We start from the raw sequence: 15927 nt of genomic DNA, 5'->3' as shown, positions 1-15927 counted from the left end.
TAAATTTGGTGTTATCGCTCTCACTCTCTCATACTGGTCATTGGAAGTTCAACATGGCAAAGAACTCTCTGAGGATCTGAAAAAAAAAAAAGAAATGTTGTTCTACGTAAAGATGGCCTAGGCTATAAGAAGATTGCTAAGACCCTGAAACTGAGCCGCAGCATGGTGGCCAAGACCATACAGAGGTTTACCAGGACAGCTTCCACTCAGAACAGGCCTCGCCATGGTCAACCAAAGAAGTTGAGTGCACGTGCTCAGCGTCATATCCAGAGGTATGAGGCTGCCAGCATTGCTGCAGAGATTGAAGGGGTGGGAGGTCAGCCTATCAGTGCTCAAACTGCATCAAATTGGCTTGCATGGCTGTCATCCCAGAAGGAAGCCTCTTCTAAAAATGATGCACAATAAACTAAAACCCACAAACAGTTTGATGAAGACAAGCAGACTAAGGACATGGATTACTGGAACCATGTCCTGTGGTCTGATTAGACTAAGATAAACATATTTGGTTCAGATGGTGTCAAGCATGTGTGGCGGCAACCAGGTGAGGAGTACAAAGACAAGTGTCTCTTGCCTACAGTCAAGCATGGTGGTGGGAATGTCAGGATCTGACCATGAATGCCAAGATGTACTGTGACATACTGAAGCAGAGCATGATCCCCCTCCCTTTTCAGGGATTGGGCAGCAGGGCAGTATTCCAAAATGTTAACGACCCCAAACACATCCAAGACGACCACTGCCTTGCTAAAGAAGCTGAGGGTAAAGGTGATGGACTGGCCAAGCATGTCTCCAGACCTAAACCCTATTGACCATCTGTGGGGCATCCTCAAATAAAAGGTGGAGGAGCGCAAGGTTTCTAACATCCACCAGCTCTGTGATGTCATCACGAAGGTGTGGAGGAGGACTCTAGTGGCAGCATGTGAAGCTCTGGTGAACTCCATGCCCAAGAGGGTTAAGGCATTGCTGGAAATACTGGTGGCCACACAAAATTTTGACACTTTGGGCCCAATTTGGACATTTTCACTTCACATTTTCACTGGACATTTTCAATTTGCAAATTTACACTGTTAGGATCCTTTCACACGGAGCAGACCGTATTTTGATCCGCTTTTTTTTTTTTTTATGGACACGGATGACACTTGTGTCATCCGGTCCGTATGTCCGCATATCATCCCATCCGTTTGCGGATGATATACGGACATAATGTATGTCTATGGGATTGCGGATGACACAGCTGACATCCGATTTTGCGTCCTTTCCGTTTTTTAAACGGAAGAAAAATAGGGTTCTGTTCCGTTCCAAAAAACGGAACATAACTGAAAGGACGCAACTCGGATGTCAGCTGATGGTCATCCGCTGACATCCGCAACCCCATTGACATGCATTATGTCCGTATATCACCCGCAAACGGATGGGATGATATACGGACATACGGAACGCCCGTGTGAAAGAGGCCTTAAACAAGCTGTACACTCACTACTTTACATTGTAGCAAAATGTAATTTCTTCAGTGTTGTCATATGAAAAGATATAACAAAACATATTTACAAAAATGTGAGGGGTGTACTCACTTTTGTGAGATACTGTGTGTGTGTGTATATAATATATATGTACACACACTGCGTGTATAACCCAGATACTGAGCTATATATATATATTTTATATATAAATATATAATGTATACCCCCCAGCACTGAGATTTATATACTGTGTATACCCCAGTACTGAGCTATATATTCAAATATATATCTCTATACCTATACCAATACTGATATACCATGTATGCCTCAAATACTGGTCACTGTGTATTCCATGTATACCCCAAATACTGGTCACTGTGTATACCCCAAATACTGGTCACTGTGTATACCATGTATACCCCAAATACTGGTCACTGTGTATACCATGTATACCCCAAATACTGGTCACTGTGTATACCATGTATGCCCCAAATACTGGTCACTGTGTATACCATGTATGCCCCAAATACTGGTCACTGTGTATACCATGTATGCCCCAAATACTGGTCACTGTGTATACCATGTATGCCCCAAATACTGGTCACTGTGTATACCATGTATGCCCCAAATACTGGTCACTGTGTATACCATGTATGCCCCAAATACTGGTCACTGTGTATACCATGTATGCCCCAAATACTGGTCTCTGTGTATTCCATGTATGCCCCAAATACTGGTCTCTGTGTATTCCATGTATGCCCCAAATACTGGTCTCTGTGTGTTCCATGTATGCCCCAAATACTGGTCACTGTGTATTCCATGTATGCCCCAAATACTGGTCACTGTGTATTCCATGTATGTCCCAAATACTGGTCACTGTGTATACCATGTATGCCCCAAATACTGGTCACTGTGTATACCATGTATGCCCCAAATACTGGTCACTGTGTATACCATGTATGCCCCAAATACTGGTCACTGTGTATTCCATGTATGCCCCAAATACTGGTCACTGTGTATTCCATGTATGCCCCAAATACTGGTCACTGTGTATACCATGTATGCCCCAAATACTGGTCACTGTGTATTCCATGTATGCCCCAAATACTGGTCACTGTGCATACCGTGTATACCCCAAATACTGGTCACTATGTATCCCATAGACTATACACCTTGGGACGGTGCCAATCATAATTTATAATGCAACCTAACAAATATCTGCAGCCCCTTTAAATGTGGTAAGACCACAAATCAATGAAACAAAAAATGAAAGTAGACACTGTTACACAACATTAGAAATCATCAGTGATCCTCACCATTCATGTGAGCATACTAAATAATAAATTGAAATCATACTTCACACAATTATACAATGTGCTAAAAATACCATGATTTAACTTAACAACAAATGTTTTCTTATAAACACACATGTGCCAGTGGTTTGTGTGCCAAAATAATATCTCAGTTATGTATATAGTATATGTGAATACTAAACATATAAAATACATTATAACACAAATATCTATATCAGTAAAACCGATAAAATCTGTGAGTACTAGTCTGGTATATAGATTGACAGTCCAAAAAAGAAAAAAATGGGGATGGTGTCTAGATCCATATCCGTGCAAAATACCTGCTTTTTCCAAATAAGGGGCTCTGGCGAGTGCATTATATTTTCTCAATGCGGTGGAGCACTTTTTATTTGGAAAAAGCAGGTACCGTATATACTCGAGTATAAGCCGAGGCCCCTACTTTTACCACAAAAAGATGGGAAAAATGATTGACTCGAGTATAAGCCTAGGGTGAGAATGCAGGGCGGCGGGCATGGTGCAGGAGAATGCAGGGCGGCGGGCATGGTACAGGAGAATGCAGGGTACTGGCATGGTACAGGAGAATGCAGGGTGAATGGCATGGTACAAGAGAATGCAGGGTGACTGGCATGGTGCAGGAGAATGCAGGGTGGCTGGCATGGTGCAGGAGAATGCAGGGTGGCTGGCATGGTGCAGGAGAATGCAGGTTGGCTGGCATGGTGCAGGAGAATGCAGGGCGGCGGGCATGGTACAGGAGAATGCAGGGTACTGGCATGGTACAGGAGAATGCAGGGTGACTGGCATGGTACAAGAGAATGCAGGGTGACTGGGATGGTGCAGGAGAATGCAGGGTGGCTGGCAGGGTACAGGAGAATGCAGGGTACTGGCATGGTGCAGGAGAATGCAGGGTACTGGCATGGTGCAGGTGAATGCAGGGTACTGGCATGGTACAGGAGAATGCAGGGTACTAGCATGGTACAGTAGAATGCAGGGTACTGGCATGGTACAGTAGAATGCAGGGTACTGGCATGGTGCAGGATAATGCAGGGTGACTGGCATGGTACAAGAGGATCCGGGGTTGTGGGCATACTACAGGAGATGCAGTGCTGTGGGCATGGTACAGGTGGACCATGCCCGCAGCACTGCATCCCTTGTAGTATACCCGCAGCCCTGCAGAATGGCAGGTAGTGCAGCAGTTTCCCTTACCTGTTCCAGAGGCGCCTTCGTTTTAAAAATGGCGCCGCCCGGCCCCGACATGTCATTACGCACGCGCCGCCGCCGCTCGTATACTTTCGGCTATTCCCGGCCTCTCCCGAGCGGCGCCGGGAATAGCCGAAATTACACGAGCGGCGGCAGCGCGTGCGCAATGACATGTATGCGCCGGGCGGCGCCATTTTTAAAACTCAAGCACGTCGGAGCGGCCGGGAACTTTTTTTTTTTTCTTGACTCGAGTATAAGCCGAGGGGGACGTTTTCAGCACAAAAAAATGTGCTGAAAAACTCGGCTTATACTCGAGTATATACGGTATTTTGCACGGATATGGATGCATGGATCTAGATACTATCACTATTTTTTTACTTTTTTGAACTGTCACTTTATATATTGGAATACTACTCACAAATTTAATCGGTTTTACTGATATAGATATTTGTGTTATAATGTATTTTATATGTTTAGTATTCACATATACTATATACATAACTGAGATATTATTTTGGCACACAAACCACTGGCACATGTGTGTTTATAAGAAAACATTTGTTGTTAAGTGTGTTATTTATGGTATTTTTAGCACATTGTATGATTTCAATTTATTATTTTTTTTAGCATGGTCCCAGGAATGGTGAGGATTACTGATGATTTCTAATATTGTTTAACAGTGTCTACTTTCATGTTTTGGTACCGATTATGTTTTATTCAGGGCCGATACCGATATTTTGGTCACAATGTATCGGTATCGGCCGATATGGGACGATATTTTGTACATTTAAAGTTTTGAAAAATAAAGACAATTTTTGAAACAAATCTGGTACTAAACATGTTATTTTTTGTTTAATGCCCGATGGCTGGCTGTCTGGCACCCTCTGGTGGGTGGGTGGCTTGCTGGCTGGCTGGCACCCTCTGGTGGGTGGCTGGCTTGCTGGCTGGCACCCTGTGGTGGGTGGCTGGCACTCTGTGATGGGTGGCCTTCTGACTGGCACTGTGATGGGTGGCTTGCTGGCTGGCACCCTGTGGTGGGTGGCTGGCTGGTACAGGGCCTGTGGGCGACTGGCTGGTACAGGGCCTCTGGGTGGCTGGCTGTGTTGCACCCTGTCTGTGGGTGGCTGGCATAGGGCCTGTGGCTGGCTGGCTGGTACAGGGCCTGTGGGTGGGTGGGTGGCTGGCTGGTACAGGGCCTGTGGATGTGGGTGGCTGGCACAGGGCTGCTGTGGGGGGGTGTATGGCTGTGATACACTTCCGCGAGACTAGTCTTGACTCCAGACAATGGAAGTCCAAGTGAGGCGGCCTAAGAAGGCAGAATGACGTCACAAAAATATAGGCAATATCAGCCAGGTCCGGGGCCGATTCCGATATATCGGGGAAAGTGCGGATATATTTCGGCCTTGCCAATAATCGGTTTATCCCTACTATGTATCCCATGTATACCCCAAGTCTGAGCACTATGTTTACCCCAATACTGAGCACTGTGTATACCATGTATATCCCAATACTGGTCACTTTGTATACTCCAATACTGAGCACTATATATACCATGTATACCCCAATGCCGGTCACTGTGTATACAATGTACACCCCAATACTGGTCACTGTGTATACAATGTTTACCCCAATACTGGTCACTATGTATACCCCAATACTGGTCACTATGTATACCCCAATACTGGTCACTGTGTATACCATGTATACCCCAATACTTATCACTATGTATGCCCCATTACTGAGCAATGTGTATACCATGCATACCCTACTACTGAGCACTGTGTATACCCCAATACTGGGCACTGTATATGCCATGTATACCCCAATGCTGGTTACTGTGTATACCATGTATACCCCAATATGGGCACTATGTATATACATATATTATTCTAGAATGTCCTACCTCTCATATCCAATTCTGTAAATAATCTGCATATCCTAATATAATATCCAACGTGTCAAAATTCCAAGCACCCTGGTTATCTATATGTTGCTGTAAATAACCTGTATAGCCTAGTATCCCCAATATTGCAGATATTTTATATATCCCATTTTATAATACTTACCAAATCCCACATACTCAAAACTGCCAGTGTCCCATACATTCTGTACTATACACCCCAACCCTCACAATATTTTTTACATCCTGGTATCATATATTGCCGTTACTGCCAATATTTTATACATCTTTGTATCATACATATCCCGTATTCTATACATCTTGGTATCGTACATACCCAATACTGCCAATATTATATACATCTTGGTATCATTCATATCCAATACTGTGAAATAATATAAACATCTTGGTATAATGCATGCCCAATGCTGGCAATATTCTGTACATCCTGGTATCCTACCTACCCAATACTGCCAATATTCTATACATCCTGGTATCAAATATACCCATTACTGCCAAAATTATATACATCTTTGTATCATACGTTGCCAATATTGTGCACATCCTGGTATCATACATACCTGATTAATGCCAATATTCTATACAACTTGGTATCATACCTACCCAATACTGCCAATATTCTATACATCCTGGTATCATATATACCCATTACTGCCAATATGCTATACATCTTGGTATCATACATACCCAATAATGCCATATTGTGCACATCCTGGTATCCTACATACCCAATACGGCCAATATTCTATACTTGCTGGTATCATACATACCCATTACTGGCAATATTCTATACATCCTGGTATCCTACATATCCAATACTGCCAATGTTCTATACATCTTAGTTACATACTGTACATACCCAATACTGCCGAAATTCTATACATCCTGGTATCGCACATACCCAATAACGCCAATATTGTGCACATCCTGGTGTCATACATACCCAATACGGCCAATATGCTATACTTCTTGGGATCATACATATCCAATACTGCCAATATTCTATACATCTTGCTATCATACATATCCAATACTGCCAATATTCTATACATCTTGGGATCATACATATCCAATACTGCCAATATTATATACATCTTGGGATCATACATATCCAATACTGGCAATATTCTATACATCTTGGGATCATACATATCCAATACTGCCAATATTATATACATCTTGGGATCCTACATATCCAATACTGCCAATATTCTATACATCTTGGGATCATACATATCCAATACTGCCAATATTCTATACATCTTGGGACCATACATATCCAATACTGAAGTGCCAATGTTCTATACATCTTGGTTACATACTGTACATACCCAATACTGCCAAAATTCTATACATCCTGGTATCATAAATACTCAATACTGCCAATATTCTATACATCTTGGTACCATACATATCCAATATTCTATACATCATGGTATTATACATATCCAGTAAGGCCAATATTCTATGCATCTTGGTATCATGCATACCCAATACTGCCAATATAATATACATCTTGGTATCCACATTACTGGCAAGATTCTATACATGCTGGTATCATGCATAGCCATTACTGGCAATATTCTTCTATACATCTTGGCTAAATGCATACCCAATACGGCCAACATTCTATACATCTTGGTATCATACATACCCAATAATGCCAATATTCTATACATTGTCGTATCATGCATATCAAATATTCTTGTAAACATAAAGTGCAGCGCTTTGTGAGCATTCCATGCAGCCTGTTTTGAACTCTGGGCAGCTATCCTGTTCACCCTGAATAGCAGTGGATGCGAGAGTGTTAAGGACACCAGGTTCTGACTGTAGGAATGATCTCGGGTGCGATAACAACAGGTCCTGTTGAATAGCACTCAAGGTGTGTATATACAGTCAGGTCCATAAATATTTGGGGCATCGACACAATTCTAATCTTTTTGGCTCTATACACCACTGTCTTCAGTTCCAGTTTGTTCTTGGGGCATTTTCCCTAGGGTTTTGTCTTCAGCAAGTGAAATGCATGCTCAATCGGATTCAGGTCAGGTGATTGACTTGGCCATTGCATAACATTCCACTTCTTTCCCTTAAAAAACTCTTTGGATGCTTTCGCAGTATGCTTCGGGTCATTGTCCATCTGCACTGTGAAGCGCCGTCCAATGAGTTGTGAAGCATTTGGCTGAATATGAGCAGATAATATTGTTCAAAACACTTCAGAATTCATCTTGCTGCTTTTGTCAGCAGTCACATCATCAATAAATACAAGAGAACCAGTTCCATTGGCAGCCATACATGCCCACGCTATGACACTACCACCACCATGCTTCACTGATGAGGTGGTATGCTTTGGATCATGAGTAGTTCCTTTCCTTCTCCATACTCTTCTCATCCCTTCATTCTGGTACAAGTTGATCTTGGTTTCCTCTGTCCATAGGATGTTATTCCAGTACTGTTAAGGCTTTTTTTAGATGTTTGGCAAACTCTTATCTGGCCTTCCTGTTTTTGAGGCTCACCAATGGTTTACCCTCTGTATTCACTCTGGTGAAGTCTTCTCTTGATTGTTGACTTTGACACACATACACCTACCTCCTGGGGAGTGTTCTTGATCTGGCCAACTGTTGTGAAGGGTGTTTTCTTCACCAGGGAAAGAATTCTTCGGTCATCCACCACAGTTGTTTTCCGTGGTCTTTCGGGTCTTTTGGTGTGCTGAGCTCACCGGTGCGTTCTTTCTTTTTAAGGATGTTCCAAACAGTTGATTTGGCCACACCAAATGTTTTGCTATCTCTCTGATGGGTTTGTTTTGTTTTTTTTCAGCCTAATGATGGCTTGCTTCACTGATAGTGACAGCTCTTTGGATCTCATATTGAGAGTTGACAGCAACAGATTCCAAGTGCAAAAAGCACACTTGAAATTAACTCTGGACCTTTTATCTGCTCCTTGTAAATGGGATAATGAGGGAATAACACACACCTGGCCATGGAACAGCTAAGCAGCCAATTGTCCCACTACTTTTGGTCCCTTTAAAAAGTGGTAGGCACATATACAAACTGTTGTAATTCCTACACCTTTCACCTGATTTGGATGTAAATACCCTCAAATTAAAGCTGAAAGTCTGTAGTTAAAAGCACATCTTGTTTGTTTCATTTCAAATTGTGGTGGTGTAAAGAGCCAAAAAGATTAGGATTGTCGATGTCCCAATATTTATGGACCTGACTGTATACCAGACATCTGGTGAGTGTATAGGCACAGTGCAGGGGAGCACTATTTGAGTTTACTTTATATAAGAAGTGCACTGGTGGCTTTTCATTTAACCTATATAACAAAAAGATCATCTCCCTATATTCATTATAGTGTTTGAATGACATGCTTCTTCAAGGACTTACAATTCCTTTGACTGGATCCTTAGATGGACTAGCCTCATTATAGTTTGATATGTGGCTACTGGTCTTGTTACAGCACTAATTTAGACACTCATTATCATTTTAGTTTTTTAAACACTTTTTGTTTACAAGTCTTTCTGAGGGTTATATATTCACCTTTGTGTGCTAGCTGCTGTTGCTAAATTTGGTTTCACCTTTGTGTGGGATATCAAATATTCTACACATCTTGGTTATACATACCCAATAGTGCTAATATTCTATGCATCTTGGTATCATACATACCCAATACTGCCAATATTCTACACATCTTGGTTACATACTCAGTAATGCCAGTATTCTATACATCCTGGTATCATAAATACCCAATACTGCCAATATTCTAAACATCTTGGTTACATTACATACCCAATACTGCAAATATTGTATACATCCTGGTATCATACCTTATAATTCCAATATTCTGTATACCCCGATATGTCTAATATTGCTTATATTTTATACATTCTGGTGACTTGCACATCAGACACAACAATAGATTTTGTGGCATCCGCTTCCTTATTGTCACCTGTAACAGTATTGGATATTCCCGTATTTTTATTTTTATTTTTTTTACTTACCTTGTTTCTGTAGAAAATATACTCACCTTTCCTTCTACTTCCTCCCTCCTCAGCCGCCACTTCCTGTCCCGCAATGCGTCCTGGGAGCTCTTACTCATCACTCCCAGGATGCAATGGGCAGTGACGAAGGCGGCCGGCCGCTCCTCTCATTTCATTATTTGCAAACAGGAAATAACGCGATGATAGGCATCCCTATACTATGCCGATCGCATAGCACTGAGCATGCGCGAGATTTCGTGCTCCTCCCTCTACAAGAAGGAAGCAGGGCAGACATTTCCATACCTTTGCTTCGGGAAACCCAGACAAAGATGGCGGCGCTCTGCAAACATTATATAAAGTAAGAATTTATGATTGCAAATCTATTATTACACTGTATATCACTGGATTAGCTGATGTATGAAGGGAGGTGGATCACTGTTTGGGAAGTATTTAAAAAAAAAAAAAAAAAACTATTCTGTGGCCGGAACTCCGCTTTAACAAGCTGAGTTAAATTTGCTGCGACCACAATATCAAAGCATTGCAGCAGCGACATGTATTGTATATAACCACCCCAAAAAAAGATGGCTTTTTAGGCTCTCGGTGGGCGGCTTTGCCTGCATCGTCCATTTTTACCACCTGTCTGAACAAGGCCTAATTGTTTACATGATAAGAGCAAATAGCTGAAAATGATTCTACTTTGAGAAAATACCTGTGTGTTTTCATCCACTTCTTCTGATGGTTAAAGGGAAACGCTATGTAAAAATAAGTGTTTTTTGGGTGGCTGGCACACTCTCAAAATTTCCATTTCACACACGAGCTGTTACCTTGAGGCCAAAGACCTGGGCAATTTTAACTTCTTACTACAAAAAAAGATGAAGGCTTGGGTTACAATGGTGACCACATTTTTTTGCTATTGAGGGTTTTTAGGCCAAACTCCAGCCAAACAGTTAAATATTCTTCTCTCATGATGGTACCATGCTCAAACTGTGTGTGACTTATTACTGAATCCTACAATGTGCTGCTTGTGTAGTTTACAACACAGGGTACATTTGTTGGATTGATCACTATGCTAATGCCTCGTACACACGCAACGATTGTTGGCCGACCGATCGGCCGTCTTTTGTCCAGTGTTGTTGTGTTGGTTGAAATGTGCTCTAGGCTGCACACGAATTTTGTCGGCCAACAACAACCAACTTCAGAAGTGATGTCGTGCTGGTTTACTTTCCGTGTGTTTTTTCTTCTCTGAGCATGCCCAGTCTTGCTCATCTGATTTTTGTCTGCCGAAATCTGTACTGACTGACGAACAATCGGCCGTTCTGTTGATGGCCAACAAAAATTTTATAGCATGCACACCAGATTTTGTTCGGCCGAAAAGTCGCAGTCGGTTGTCGGAAGCATCATACTAACAAGCCAACAATCGGCCGATCGGACGTTGGCCGAAAATTCACGGCCAACAATCGTTACGTGTGTACGAGGCATTAGGCTTCGTGCACACTGTGTGTTTTTGCTCCAATGCATGAAGCTCTTGCATTAAGCTGCAGCTGTAGGGCGCAGACCCACCATCCAGCTTTGCTGCTGGCACCCTATCAAACTCTTTTGAGAGTCTGAGATTGGCTGGGTGGTGCACTCAGTGCTACTTTCATTTAGAACAGTATGAATGCCCGGAATGCAGACTGCTTGTGTCCTGGGCATTTGTTCCTGGACGCATACTGCCCTAAATGTACATACCACTAGCTGCAAGATGTCAGATCCTCATAAAGCTTCACAGGCTGGCAGTAGCGGGGGCTAGATGGGGCTCCTGTGTCCTCCCATCTGCAGCTTCATGCACCAGGGCTAAATGCCCAGTGTACATAAAGGCCTCAAGCCCATTCATACATATATGGTCCATTAGTGTGCATTTACACATGCATTTTAATGTTGCATTGAGGCATTCCGTTAAGTATCAATAAACTGCTAACAGACAAAAGCATGACCACACAATATTATGCATCGTTGTGCGCTTCATGTGTGTTGCAGCTAGTGTACAGCGCATTGAGGTGCCATTCATAATGAACGCAACTGCATATAGAGCTGCGTATTGACACGCTTTGGGTAACGTGTGCTACCGCAATGCACAGGTGCGAGTGTGCCTTTAGCCTACATTCACATTGGTCCGGTTTGTCCTGCAATTTGACATGTCAAATCGCATGTCAGATCAGAGCCAATTGCCGGCATTTGCAACGTCCGTATCGGTTCCCAAAAGTAGTTTCTGTACTTCTTTTGATGACTTTGGGGGTGATTTCCTTAGAAATCTGTGCAGGAACATGCACAGATGTCTGTGAAATCGCCCCCGAAGTCAGACTAAAATGCCGGCTTGAGATCGGGCGAGTTCAACTGAACTATTTCAATATGGCCTCAGTGTGAACCTGGGCTCAGAGATTAATCAGTAGTGATTTAAGTAGTGCAAATGAGCTGCTAAAACTCTCCTGTGTAGCGTCAGGGACTAGTTAAATATCTCAGCAGCAAGAGATTAAAATCACTCATGTAGCTTAGATCTTCTAGAGCCAGGTGGTGGGATCTGATTTCCCCAGTGAATTACCCTAATACAGAATAAATAATTAGGGGTCCATCTGTAAGAGAATGAGACCTACCTTGTATCTTTGTGGGAGAAGGAAAGACACAAACAGCTGCTAAGGAATTCTCTCCATCCAGGGGATGCAGAAAGATGGCAGGTGATTCTGTCTTCCAAGTGCAGTTTTGGGTGGAGATAGTTTTGCAGTCCTTCACTTAATAAAGCAATAGAAATTCTAGCATAGAAATCTAGAGAAAAAAATCACACAAACCCCATCAATTTATAGTTTATCATATGATAATTATTTTTGTTTTAAGCAACTGATTACATGCAGTTGTCTATTTTTTGGGGTTTGCAAGTTAGAAAGTTACCCATGGTACTTGTACACATGGTGACATCTGATGCTTTTCTGCTTTAGGGCTCATTAACACTTTCTGCAGTGATCTGCGTTTTTACTGAATAAATGCAGGTCAATCCAGGTCACCTCCGGGGTGCATAAAAAAGTTGTTTTCTTGGTGCCCCATTCACACAATGCTGGTGGGATGTGCAGTGTGGAAAAATAGCATGTATGAATATGAACACCACCTGTGACCGTACTGCAGCGCAGCGCCCCACATTGCTGAGCAGTGAGATGAATGAAAAGTCATTATGTGACATATCAAATAAAGTTACAAAATTAAAAGTAAACCGTGCGATGCACTGAAATGTGCATCACGTTACTCCCTACTGCTGCTGACACTAGCCTATGTGGTAAAATGCTGCGTGTGAACCTGCCCTCAGTTGTGTTGACTTTCATTGTACAGTTGAGGCTTTTGCCCACTACAGGGTGAATGCACTGACAGTTTTTCTTTTGGGCAGTGGGGGGGGGGGGTCAAATTATTAGAAATAGGGGGCCTCAGCTTTGAGCCCCCAGGGGCTTCACATAATATTCAGTGTAGGGATCACGAACCTCAGCTATCCTGCCAGGAAGCTGTAGCTGTCAATGTGAGCAGCCAATCCTAGGCATCGGAAGCATGCCTTACTCAACAGCTGCATGTATACAAAGGGAGGCACCTGTGAGTGGCTGTCTGCTTTGCCAACTTCCTGGCAGGATAGCTCAGATGGATGTTCAAACACACCTGAGCTCATCCCTGATTTAGTGTGTAAATTTTGCATAAGGCCCCTTTCACACATGGGAGTCTCAGCGGGGGGATCGATCCGCCGATCCCCCCGATGAGCAGGCGGATGGCAGCTCTGTCTCCGCGCTGTGTGTAGAGACAGAGCTGTCAAGTTACCCGCTGTTCTTTATGGGGGAATCGGATGAGAACAGACCGCCTGTCCGTTCTCATCCGATCCGCTGGACGGATGGAAAATAGGGTGTCCATCCATCCAGATTTGACGGACCGGATTGGATGTCAGCAGACATCCGATGCCCCATAGAGATGCATGGGGCATCCGTTCAGATCCGCCTGAAAAACTGACAGGCGGATCTAAACGTCAGCATGTATGTTGCATAAGTCTTTCAGGGACTATGGACATCCTTCAGGAGATGATCAATGACTGTTGATAAATGATCTCAAGAGAGATTGATCCGGAGACAGTTAGGGCTCTTTCACACGGGCTTTCCGTGTGAGAGCTCCGCTGCGGGACTTTTTTTTTTTTTTTTTTCACGGAGCGGATGACATTTCTGTCATCCGCTCCGTAGGTCCGCATATCATCCCATCCGTTTGCGGATGATTTGCGGACCTAATGTAAGTCTATGGGGGATTGCGGATGTCAGCGGATGACACCGCTGACATCCGATTTTCCTTCCTTTCCGTTTTTTGAACGGAACAAAAATAGGATTTTTTCAGTTCCAAAAAACGGAACAGAACTGACAGGAGGAAAATCGGATGTCAGCGGATGGTATTCCGCTGACATCCGCAATGCCATAGACTTACATTATGTCCGCAAATCATCCGCAAAAAAATAGGATGATTTGCGGACATACGGAGCGCCCGTGTGAAAGGGCCCTTAGAGAGTGGCGACATATTACTTTAGAATATTTAATACAGTGTAGTACTTTCCTTGATACTTTTTATCTAGTGCATTATCCGTTCACTTGCTAGTGAGGTCTCTCTCACTTGAGGCCCCGTTCATACTTGAGCATTTTGTAGCTGGTTACTAAGAGGTCAAAGAGCTCAACAAGCAAAAACCAATTTTTTTCAGTAGCCCTTGTCCACATCTGAGCGTTCTGTCCCTTGTGGCAAAACACATGAGCTACTTTTCAGGCAGAATTTAGTGTTTTTTGTCCCCCATAAACTCCAAAGGAAATGCCTGAAAAGCACGACATGAGCTTTTTTTGAGCATTTTTCAAGGGTTTTTTTTTTTGCTCAAACAGTAGCCCTTTCAGCTGCATGCCACACCTTTTGTTGAAAAACGCTTGAAAAAGTGCCTGACTAAAGCTGCAGAAACGTGCAATTCTGCTCCAAGAAAAAAACGCTCAAAACGCTTGAAAACGGGACATTTAGGTTTAAATGTAGCCTTAAGCCGGCCATGGATGGAATGATTTTCTTTCCTGCAACAATGGGTTGATGGCAGGGATCCCTTCCATGGAGCCATTGTGCTCTCCTGGCGTGGGAGAGCTGTCCCTGCTCTGAGAACACACAGTGAATATTGCTAGCGGCTATAGCCACTGGCAATAATCGCATAACAAATCCAATATACTGGTTGTACCCAAGCTAATCAATCGGCCTGCCTATACATGGTTCGAAACTCGGCCAGTCCCTACTGAACCAGCTGATGTTTAAACCATCTATGGGTGGCTTTAGTCCCTGGGTCAGCACTCCTGCTGTTGCCACTTTTAGGTTCTATGCCCCACATCCCACTCTCCTTGTTAATATTTTCTTTTTTAAAGGTTCCAAATTTACTATTATGATGAATACAATGGGAGGAGTTGAAGTATCTAAAGGGAGACAACAAAAAGATGGAAAATTTCAGGTTACTAAAGTGATAACTAGGATGGGAAGGGATCTATAAGGCAGTGAATGACTTGGCCCATCAGACCTCACCTATAACTGAGATAATATTTTTTGATGGATTGAACGGTTATTTTAATCTTGTTGTCTTTAAGGTTTTCTCTGTCTATCGGATGCTTACAATAATGGATTCTGTCTTTGGTACATTACTGCTGTCACAAAGAGGAATTATTGTAATTATTATGAAGAATATTCATTTCATTGTGTTTATTCTATCACTGCTTCCTAAATGTTGTTGTTGTCTGAAGCGGCTTGGACGTAATCTGATGAGCTCTAATATCATCGTTTGTGTCAAATTTGGGCTTATTTGCAAAAGAATAGATTCATTCTGAATGGGAAAAAAGTAAATCTGGGAGTATTTAATGTTCAGGACTAAAAATGGCAGTTTTTAAAATAAAAATAAAAAAACCATGGAATTACCCAGAGTGTTGGAGACATCAAATTGAAGGGAGACTGGGAAATGTGTGTATAGAAATGTAAACATGTTGACACTAAACTCCAGTTTTGTTTAGAGGG

General features: G+C 42.7%; 1 protein-coding gene across 5 annotated transcripts in view; it reads left to right on the top strand.

Annotated features, from left to right (window-relative positions):
• RALGPS1 (Ral GEF with PH domain and SH3 binding motif 1) overlaps positions 1–15927 on the top strand; it is a 1028186-nt gene that overhangs the window by 474 nt on the left and 1011785 nt on the right. The window lies entirely within an intron of this gene.

The sequence above is a fragment of the Pelophylax lessonae genome (assembly GCF_965119305.1).
Source record: "Pelophylax lessonae genome assembly, chromosome: 7".
Classification (NCBI taxonomy): Eukaryota; Metazoa; Chordata; class Amphibia; order Anura; family Ranidae; genus Pelophylax; species Pelophylax lessonae.
Note: the sequence above shows the minus strand (reverse complement) of the source record. Positions and strands in the feature narration are given on the sequence as shown.